The sequence below is a fragment of the Brassica napus genome, chromosome C2 (assembly GCF_020379485.1).
Source record: "Brassica napus cultivar Da-Ae chromosome C2, Da-Ae, whole genome shotgun sequence".
NCBI lineage: Eukaryota > Viridiplantae > Streptophyta > Magnoliopsida > Brassicales > Brassicaceae > Brassica > Brassica napus.
In genome coordinates, this window is record NC_063445.1 from 50,330,474 (window position 1) to 50,340,688 (window position 10,215).

A 10,215-nucleotide genomic window follows, 5' to 3' on the forward strand; every position below is an offset into this window, starting at 1 on the left:
AGTCCAAACATCAAATTATTTTATAACCTTATTATTATTGCAAGTAGAGCAGGGACATCTTAACATACCACTTTTTGCATCTGGTTCCTGTTGAACAAGCCTCATAAAATCTCCAATCCCTTGAACGTATTCTTCCGTAAGCAAATAGGTGTTCGGATCCAAATGAGGTTTATCCATCCACGAACGATAATAAACTTCTGAAGACATGATTTTCACGGAATTATTATGACTAAAGAGAATGAAGAGAGAATGAAGTGTGAATGAGTTGAATGAGGAGGGGTTGTATTTATAGGAAATTGCTTACGGCCCTCCGACGACTTTCCGACGAAATTCCGACGGATGTAAAGCAGTCCGTCGGAATTCCGTCGGTATTGTTGGTTCGTCGGAAATTCGTCGGAAAATTCCGACGGAATTCCGACGACTGTACTGTCAATCGGAATGTCGTCAGAAATTCGTCAGAATATACCGACGAACTTCCGACGACTACAACGGTTACATTTTTATCGGAATGTCGTCGAAAAGTCGTCGGAAAATTCTGACGACCCTTGTTTCGTCGGAATATTTCCGACGGAATTCCGACGACTTCAAATTTTTGGATTTCGTCGGAAATTGGTCGGTAATCCGTCACAAACGTCCGACGACATTGATGTTCGTCGGAACCTCCGTCGGAATTCGGCGTGTTTTCTTGTAGTGCGTCTAGGGCTTGGTGTCAATCCTAAAATATGGGCTGAGCCTAAGATGTTTAAGCCAGAGCGCCTCTTCGCTGGCCATGTTGGAAACTCAACAGACGTGACTTTGATGGAGCCTGAAATGCGGTTCGTCATATTCAGCACTGGTCTGCGTGGCTGTGCAGGTACTAAATTTGGGACATCTATGACCATAATGTTGCTAGGCAGGCTTCTCCAAGGGTTCGAATGGACCCTCCCTAACATATCATACAAGTCAAGTTGAACTTGTTCCAAAGGACAGTAACTTGTTCATGGGCAAACCTCTATTCGCATGTGCGAAACCAAGATTGGCTCCGACTTTATATCCAAAAATTCAGATCTAAAATTCAGAGAACTTATTTGCTGAAAAAGTTTAATCAAGATCAGTAATATTTAAAATAAGGATTAGTTTACCACTAAAATCATATATCATACTATTTATGATGTGCTTTCTGTTACTTGTTTAATCCAATATTTTGCACTAATAACTAATTCATCGTCATTCCTTAAATTTAACACCATTTATAAAGAATTTTTTTTTTTCTTAATGTTCTTTCCCATTCTTTTAAATTTAAGGAATCATAGAGTAAAATTATTTCTTATTAAATCCGGGAAAGAACAACTATTCCTATTATTTTGTCCATCTTCGTTCATTCCTCTTTGTTCCTATCATTCTTTTTATCGTCACCAGTTTAGAGCTTTTTATCGTTCAATTTAGCAGCAGACATATAAACATATTTTTTGTTGCTTATTATTATGGATGCGCTTTGTCTGAGTAACCAAAATATTATGCGTCTGTAATACAATGAAACTCCAATGAAGTTGACCATTAAAAACAAACACAGAGAAGCAAATGAGCCCGTAATATGCAGGACAGAGTAAAGACTTCTGTAGATTTTTTTATAATGAAGATTTGACTGTAGTAGAATAACTGATGCATGACGAATGGAATAATTATGTTGAACAAGTAAAATGACCATGAATTAAACATGGTGTGACAAAAAAAAGATTTGAACTATGATTTGGTTTTCCGAGAAAAAAAATTTGGAAGATGATCAAATAACTATTTAATAGATAGTAATCCGAGCTTTGCGCTAAGATGTTTGTATTAATGTTAGAAATTATATATTATGATTATGTATAACATAAGGTATATTTTAAGCGATAGTTAGATAGAACTAAAGGTATCATTGTTAACAGGGGCGAAGCCAGAGATTTTTTTATAATGGGTTCACTAATATTAAAATTTAATATATAGTGTTTGCAAGTTTAAGAAGAAGCTTTGGAATATAGTTTTTTTATATTTTGTCTATCACTTTGTAGTAGTCATGGACTTAAGGGATTAACAAATAAAATCGAAAAAAGGTGGATCAATAACATATTATAAACAAAACAATAACTGTGTGAAATAAAAAAAAATATAGCTTCTTTAAATTCAGAAAACACAGTTGCATAATAAAATAAATTGAAGGTTATTTGACCATCTAAATTGTAAAAGTTGTTCCAGATGCGACCATCACGTGAGACTTGCTGGTGGTTCGTTCCTAGAAGTTTCTTCTCATCTTCAAGGTCATCTAATGTAGAGCTCTCATGGCGCCGAAGGTGGTGAAACTCGCATGCTTATATTGTGTGCTCGAAAAGACTAATACACTAAGCCGAGACGATTTACAGATTCAGTCTTCTCGAAACTGAGATCACCTCATCGAGCTGTAACAAAACCGAGTACAACACATTTATCTAGAAATAGATTTCAACGTCCTCTTTCAGCAATGAGAGGTGGTTCTCAAGAACGTGAGTGCTCTGCCAAATGAATGAAAACAGGTATGGAGAAAAGGGTTCTTTCATTAACACTTGGCATCATACTAAAGTTTCATCGCTTTGTCGTCTCTACGGATCTGTCGACTTAATGGCGATATGCATGAAACAGGTATGGAGAAAAGGGTTCTTTCATTAACACTTGGCATCATAATAAAGTTTCATCGCTTTGTCGTCTCTACGGATCTGTCGACCTAATGGCGATAGATCAGATGGGTTACCATTTTTAATAGAAACATATAGAGGAATAAGGAATCTTTATTGATGATATGATTATATTGAGAGGATTGATAAATCAACTAATCGAACTTGAAGCTTAAGCTTTATCGCGTAAAAATGTTCGTCGAAAAAAGTATAGATGGTATGAAGTTCTTTTAAAGGAATGTTAGTTTGAACGTATTAAATTCACAGTTTTGGTGATAAACGTTCTCTGCGTGACACTTAAACGTTTTACTAAATAAAAACTTCTCGTAAAGCCACGTCACCATGTCACATTCCTTGCCAATAAACTTTTAAGGTAAGTTTTAAAAGTGCTTCTCATTTAATATATAGGGGATTGTTTAGCTGATTCTTTCTCATATTTCAAGAGGTCAAAATGGTAGTTATAAACCAGGATTTGTGGTCTGGTGGTGATTAACTTGAGGGCAAAAACCCAATACGATGAAACTACCTGGGTTTGAGTCCTGGCCACTGGAAAATTAACATTTTAGCATCGCCAGAGACAGATGATCGACACGTGGTAACACATTATTAGTCTGGACCATTTATGTGGGCCATGATACCCCTGTATAATTAAAAAAAAATGGTAGTTATATTTATCTTTGTGTTTTGACTTTGGGCAATTTGATTTTTGTAATTCGATATATAAACTTAGCACATATAATTTAGGGCAATTGCACTTGATATACACAATTGAAACATTATTTAGCTAACTGAACAATGCACTGTTGATAAAATTATAATCCCAAACTTTACCCCTACCTCTAGCACTACACTACTTCTAACAGTTGTATGTGCACATCATATTTTTGTTTAAAAAAATTATTTAATTTTCCTCTCTTTCCTCTCTCTTATTAAAGGGAAAAAAAATCAGAAACTCTAAATCTTTGTTGAAGCTTGTTGCTCCGCCACGCTGCATCATCTCCTCACGTCCTTTCTATTGTTGTAAACCTTTGTAAAGAACACACAGATTATAAGAATGTATCTCTTCTTATTAGCTTAAGAAAACTAGCTCAAAAACTTAAGCTCTCACAATCACAATATTCCTCACACATCTCATCTCTCTCTCGACATCTTTATATATAGATGTTTACAATCCTTTTCCTATAAGTAATATCATATCTAGATATATCACAATCTCTTTATCTTTATCTCTTTATAATCTCAACACAAATAGGATTAGGATTGCCTTTTCTCTCAATCTTCTTTCAAGCTTATCCCAACAGTCTCCTCTCTAAGCTTGAAATGTCCTTCCTTCACTTCATGAACTCCAATGAGTTCTCTCATCTCTCTGAACTTGATTCTCGCAAGAGCCTTCGTTAGTATATCCGCCTTTTGCTCAGTGCCAGGAACGTGTTCAACTTCGATCAAACCTTTCTCTACACACTCTCTAATGAAATGATACCGTGTGTGGATATGCTTGCTTCGACCGTGAAACACCGGGTTTCTAGTGAGAGCGATAGCTGACTGATTGTCGATCTTAATCACCACTCTTTCACTTGACATGCTCATGATCTCCGTGAGTAAGTCTTGGAGCCATATTGCTTGACGCGATGCTTCAGTCCCCGCCATGAACTCGGCTTCACACAATGATAACGCGACCGTCTCCTGTTTCTGAGAGCACCAAGTGATGGGGCTTTTACCAAGGTAGAAGATGTGTCCCGTTGTGCTCCTTCCATCATCTGGGTCTACATTGTAACTACTGTCACTGTAGCCCACTATCTTTCTTGTGTGAGAAGCCGACCGCTCGAACGTTAAACCATACGAGGCTGTTCCTTTCAAGTATCTAAGACATTGCTTCAACGCCACGCCATGCGACTCCCTAGGGCTTTGCATTAACCTGCTTAGAACTCCAACACAGTATGCTAGATCAGGTCTGGTGTGAAGTAAATATCGAAAACAACCTACTGTCTTCCTGAATAACGTTGCTTCAATCTCCCTCTCTTGCTCTGACTTTGCCAATCTAATGCCAGCATCCATCTGTATCAACACTGGATTACAATCCTTCATACCCGTTTCCTCTAAGATCTTCAAGGCGTACCGATGTTGGTTCAGGGTTATCCCCTTGTCATGTTGACATACTTCAATCCCAAGGTAATAGGATAGCTTACCTAAATCACTCATCTCAAATTTTCTCCCCATCTCTAGTTTGAACTCGTTTACAGCTTTCATGTTTGTTCCTGTAACGAACAAATCATCTACGTAGACTGCAATGACAAGTAGACTATTACCTTCAGTTCTCCGATAGACGGATGGCTCTTTTAGACAGCGCTCAAATTTCAACTCAAGTAAGATCCTGTTGAGCTTATCATTCCAAGCTCTAGGCGCTTGCTTTAGACCATACAACGCCTTCTTTAATTTATATACCTTGCCTTCTTGTCCCTCTATCTCGAATCCTTCTGGTTGATTAACATGCACTGTCTCTTTCAACTCTCCGTGTAAGAAGGCAGTTTTAACGTCCAAGTGATGTATCTCCCAACCGTGAGACGCTGCAAGACTGATCAGCAACCGTATTGTTTCGATTCTTGCAACAGGAGCAAAAACTTCATCATAGTCAACCCCATATTGTTGAACGTAGCCCTTTGCCACGAGCCGAGCCTTGTACTTGTTAATGCTTCCGTCAGAGTTCCTCTTGATCTTGAAGATCCATTTCAAACCAATAGGTTTTACACCTTGCGGTAAGTCTACAAGGGTCCAACACTCCAGTTTGGTAATAGAATGAATCTCGTCTTCGCAAGCCCGTATCCATTCTTTGCTACCTTTTGCTTCATTATAATCATAGGGCTCGTTGTTTACGCACATCAACAATATTTCTCCAGCTTCCTCCATGAACAAGACCTAGTCATCAAGGTACTTCGGCTTCGAGGTCTCGCGTTGTGATCTTCTTAACTGAGGTTGATCTTCTTCGCTCTCTACATCACTTTCTTGATCACTAGCGGTAATTGTCTCATCACCATTAACAATTGGTTTCTTTTCTTCTTCATTGTGTACATTGTTCTGTTCTGTGATCCCATGATTTCCAAACACTCCGACCGTGACTTCAAAACCTCCATCACTACTTTCTTCTATCTTATCTCGTTTCCAGTTCCATCCCTTTGTCTCATCAAAAATCACATCTCGGCTTACCACTATCTTGCTTGTCTGTGGGTCAAGGAGGCGATATGCCTTAGATCCTGGCTCTGTCCCAAGATGGGCAAGCATCCGAGACCTATCATCTAGCTTCTTCAAGAGCTTCGAGTCCACTTTTGCATACCCTATGCATCCGAAAACCCTCAGATGACTCACATTTGGCTTTCTCCCACGGTAAAGATCGTATGGCGTCTGATCCTTTAATGCTCTTGTGGCTATGCGGTTTAGGAGATAGGTAGAGTGTCTGATTGCTTCTCCCCATAGTCGGTTAGGGACTGACATATGCTTCATGATGCTCCTGGACATCTCCATCAGTGTCCTATTGCGTCTCTCCACCACTCCGTTCTGTTGAGGAGTGTACGGAGCGGTAAGATGTCGTTTAATTCCACACTCATCACAGAACAGATTAAACTCTTTTGAAACGAATTCTCCTCCCCGATCTGTTCTGAGAGTTTGAATGTGCTCTCCTGTTTCTTGCTCTACAAGTTTCTTGAAGATTTTGAATTTTCCAAATGCATCTCCTTTCTCCTTAAGTAGTATGGTCCACATGTATCTCGAGTAGTCATCGATGAGGACAAAAACGTATCTGTTCCCTGCACTTGTGCTTGGATTAACTGGTCCACATAGGTCACCGTCAATCAACTCGAGTTTCTTTGTAGCTCTGTATGCGGTAGACTGTGGAAAAGATTGCCGTGCTTGTTTTCCCAATAAGCACGATCCACACACTTTCTTCTCAATGTCAAACTTTTGAATTCCCATGACCAGCTCTCGTTGCACCATTGATTTCATGGTCTCCATGTTTATGTGACCCAACCTTGAATGCCACTTAATTGACTCTGATGTTGTTGTAGTCAGAAGTGATAGATCCTCCTTAATCCCCATACGAACTTTATACAACCTGTTTTTGGATCTTGCTGCTTTAGCAATAAGTTTCCCATGGAGATTTCGCATTATCAAGTACTCTCCTTTCATTCTCACATCACATCCCGCTTCAGTTGCTTGCCCCAGACTGATTATATTGCTCTTGAGATCGGGAATGAAGTACACATCTGTGATTTTCCTCTGTTCTCCGTTTCTGTCTATAAATTCTATTGATCCTTTCCCTTTGATGTCGATTTTGGAATCATCACCGAACCTGACTTTACCGCTCACAGAATCATCGACATGGGAGAAGTATCTTCGATCACCACTCATGTGATTACTGGCCCCATTGTCTAGGTACCAGATGTTGTCATCTCCATCTCTTCCATCGTAGTTGCTTGGAACTATCTTCTCTTCATTTAAGTATACTAACTCATGCATCATCAGTTCATCTGCCTCTTGAGTCGACGAGTTGTCTACTTCTTGTGTTTCTTGGAGCTTAAGTAACCGATCCGGACAGTCATACGCGACATGCCCTGTTTTGTCACAACGAAAGTAAGTGAGCCTTGATGCATCTCTTGGTCCATTGAATCTTCCACGACCACGTCCCCTATTGAAGAAGCGTCCTCCACGACCTCTGCCTCTAAAGTTGTTGTTGTTGTAGTCACGAGCTTGCTGTTGTTGTGGCTCCATGTTCGCATACATCAACTTACTTTGATCTTCTTGATTATCCTCATCTTCGGCAACACGCTCCACATAGGCTTTCAGACGTCCTATAATGTCCTCAAAACTTGTGGTCTTGAGATCTAGGACTTGCTCTAAGGAAGCTACGATGTGTATATACTTCTTCCGAGGCAAACACTTGAGAAACTTCTTAACCAGCTTGGTTTCTTCGATTTCCTCTCCTAGTGCCATTGACTTTGACGATAATTCTGATAGTTTGCCAACAAAATCATCAATCGTCTCTGTCTCTTTCATCTTAAGTCGATCGAAATCAGCCATCAACGTTTGTAATCTCGCCTCTCTGACACGCTCAGCTCCCACATGTCTCGTTCGAATTGCCTCCCATACTTTCTTTGCATTGTTTAGCTCTCCAACCTGTAGTATCAACGCCTCTGGTATTGACTGAAAGATAAGCGCCACAGCCATGTTGTTCTTCTCGTCGTCTGTACCCTCGGTTTCGACAACTTCCCACACCTTGTGAACCTTGAGTAGAATTTTCATCCTCATGGCCCACACGGTATAGTTAGTTGCAGTAAGAGTAGGGCACTTGATCGATGAAGAGCCTCCATCCTTTGGTTTTGCGACTACTATATCACCCATAGCTTTGATACCAAATATTGTTGTAAACCTTTGTAAAGAACACACAGATTATAAGAATGTATCTCTTCTTATTAGCTTAAGAAAACTAGCTCAAAAACTTAAGCTCTCACAATCACAATATTCCTCACACATCTCATCTCTCTCTCGACATCTTTATATATAGATGTTTACAATCCTTTTCCTATAAGTAATATCATATCTAGATATATCACAATCTCTTTATCTTTATCTTTTTATAATCTCAACACAAATAGGATTAGGATTGCCTTTTCTCTCAATCTTCTTTCAAGCTTATACCAACACTTTCTCCGCCAGCACCTCTTGCGCTCTGCCACCGACGCGTCTCCTTGTTCGGTTCGGCCACCGCGACTTAATTTCATAATTTTTACCCTAAATTACCTCAATTTTTTTAAACAGATGAGCAGAATCCAAGAAGATACATGAGAGAATTTCAGTCGATGCTTGAAGGTTGCGAGGAGGAGGATAAAGAAGCCATAACTGAGGAAAGAGGCCAAACCGGTGTAGCTGAGAAAAAGTGACGGTTAAGCATTAACCAAGTCAAAGCCTTGGACAAGAACTTTGAGTTAGAGAACAAGCTTGAGGCTGAGAGGAAAGTGAAGTTAGCTCAAGAACTTGGTCTTCAACCTCGTCAAGTAGCTGTTTGGTTCCAGAACCGCCGTGCACGGTGGAAGACAAAACAGCTCGAGAAAGATTACGGCGTTCTTAAAACCCAATACGATTCTCTCCGTCATAACTTCGATTCCCTCCGCCGTGACAATGAATCTCTTCTTCAAGAGGTAACAAAAATTCAAACTTTTTTCTGATTAAAGATTGAAACTTTATGTTGAAGACTGAATTTTTTTGATGCAGATTAGTAAACTGAAGTGTAAGCTTAACGGAGAAGAAGAAGAGGAGGAAGAGAACAACGCCGTGATGATGGAGAGTGAATTGTCGGTCAAGGAGGAAGAAGTTTTGTTGCCCGGGGGAAAACGAGTAACGCGCCACTGCGCCGGAGCTTCCTACCGGAGTTCATCTCCGACGTGCCATCGTCGAAGTCGTCGGTGAAGTTTGCGACGGCGGAGGCGGAGCTGAAGCATTGTTTGAGTTTGGAGAGGCCGTCGGCTTTGTCTCCGACGTGGCAACCCGTGAGTTTCTCGAAAGTTTCCCACGCGCTTCGAGTGGCGTTTAGGAAGCAGTAAGTTACACAAGCCAAGCATTTTCTCTCCTCCCAAGCTTTGTCATCTCCGTGTTTGGATGGAGACTTTCCAACGTCGTCGGTCTCCCACCCACCCCTTTCCTTGGGAATCTGAGAGGCGTGACGGAACAGATGCGGGTCAGTATTGTTGGTGGCGTTTCTCTCGATCTGGGTATCTCGGTGGGGATTCTGGTGCGGCGGTTCCATATGAGAGCTCCGGTGCCCTGGTGGCTTGTCGGTTACGGCAGTGGTTGTCACTGTTAGAGGGTGACGGTGACGCCGTCGGAGACTCCGCTAGTTAGCGATCGGAGTGTTAGGGTTTTTCCCGATTGATGTGAGATCTTAGTTTGTCGATGGCGGTTCTCCGGGACCTGCATCCTCCAGTGCGACCTACGCTCATGACGGGTGGATTGATGAGAGGCGCATAGATCCTCGGTGCAAGAATACGAGCTCCAATCACAACTGCGGCGGCTAGGTGGGGTCGGTTATCAATCAGTTATCAATGAATTTGGTAATTTTGTTGAAGGTTCACAAGGATTTTGGTTGATTTGGGTGCTTGGTATCTCTGTATCTGTTGGTTTTAATTTTGTGTTCTATATTTTATTCTGGATTTATCTTGTTGCTCTTCTTGTTCTTTGTTAGTTTGATTCCTTGTGGTAGGGCTGTAGTTTCTAGGAAACTTTTATTTCGCCGGTTTTCTTTCCGGTGACGTTAATATATGGTCAGCCGGCTTAATGTTTCGATTCATGTATCCATCTACCTTTGTATCTTTCTTTGGTTAGAAAGACAATGTTTAAAAAAAAATATTTATCTTTTCTCCAAATGCCATAATAGTAAGTTAAAAGATTTCATCTTTCTAACCACAAGTGAAGTTCCCCGGTTAGGTGAAAGTTCACTTGTGCTGCAGGCTATATACAGCACAAGTGAAGTTCCCCGGGTTAGGTGAGTCTTTTCGCCTCTGTTTCT

General features: G+C 40.5%; 1 pseudogene; it reads left to right on the top strand.

Annotated features, from left to right (window-relative positions):
* The first annotated feature begins 7,959 nt into the window (after positions 1–7,959).
* Positions 7,960–9,993, top strand: LOC106378674 (annotated as a pseudogene).
* Positions 9,994–10,215: the final 222 nt, after the last annotated feature.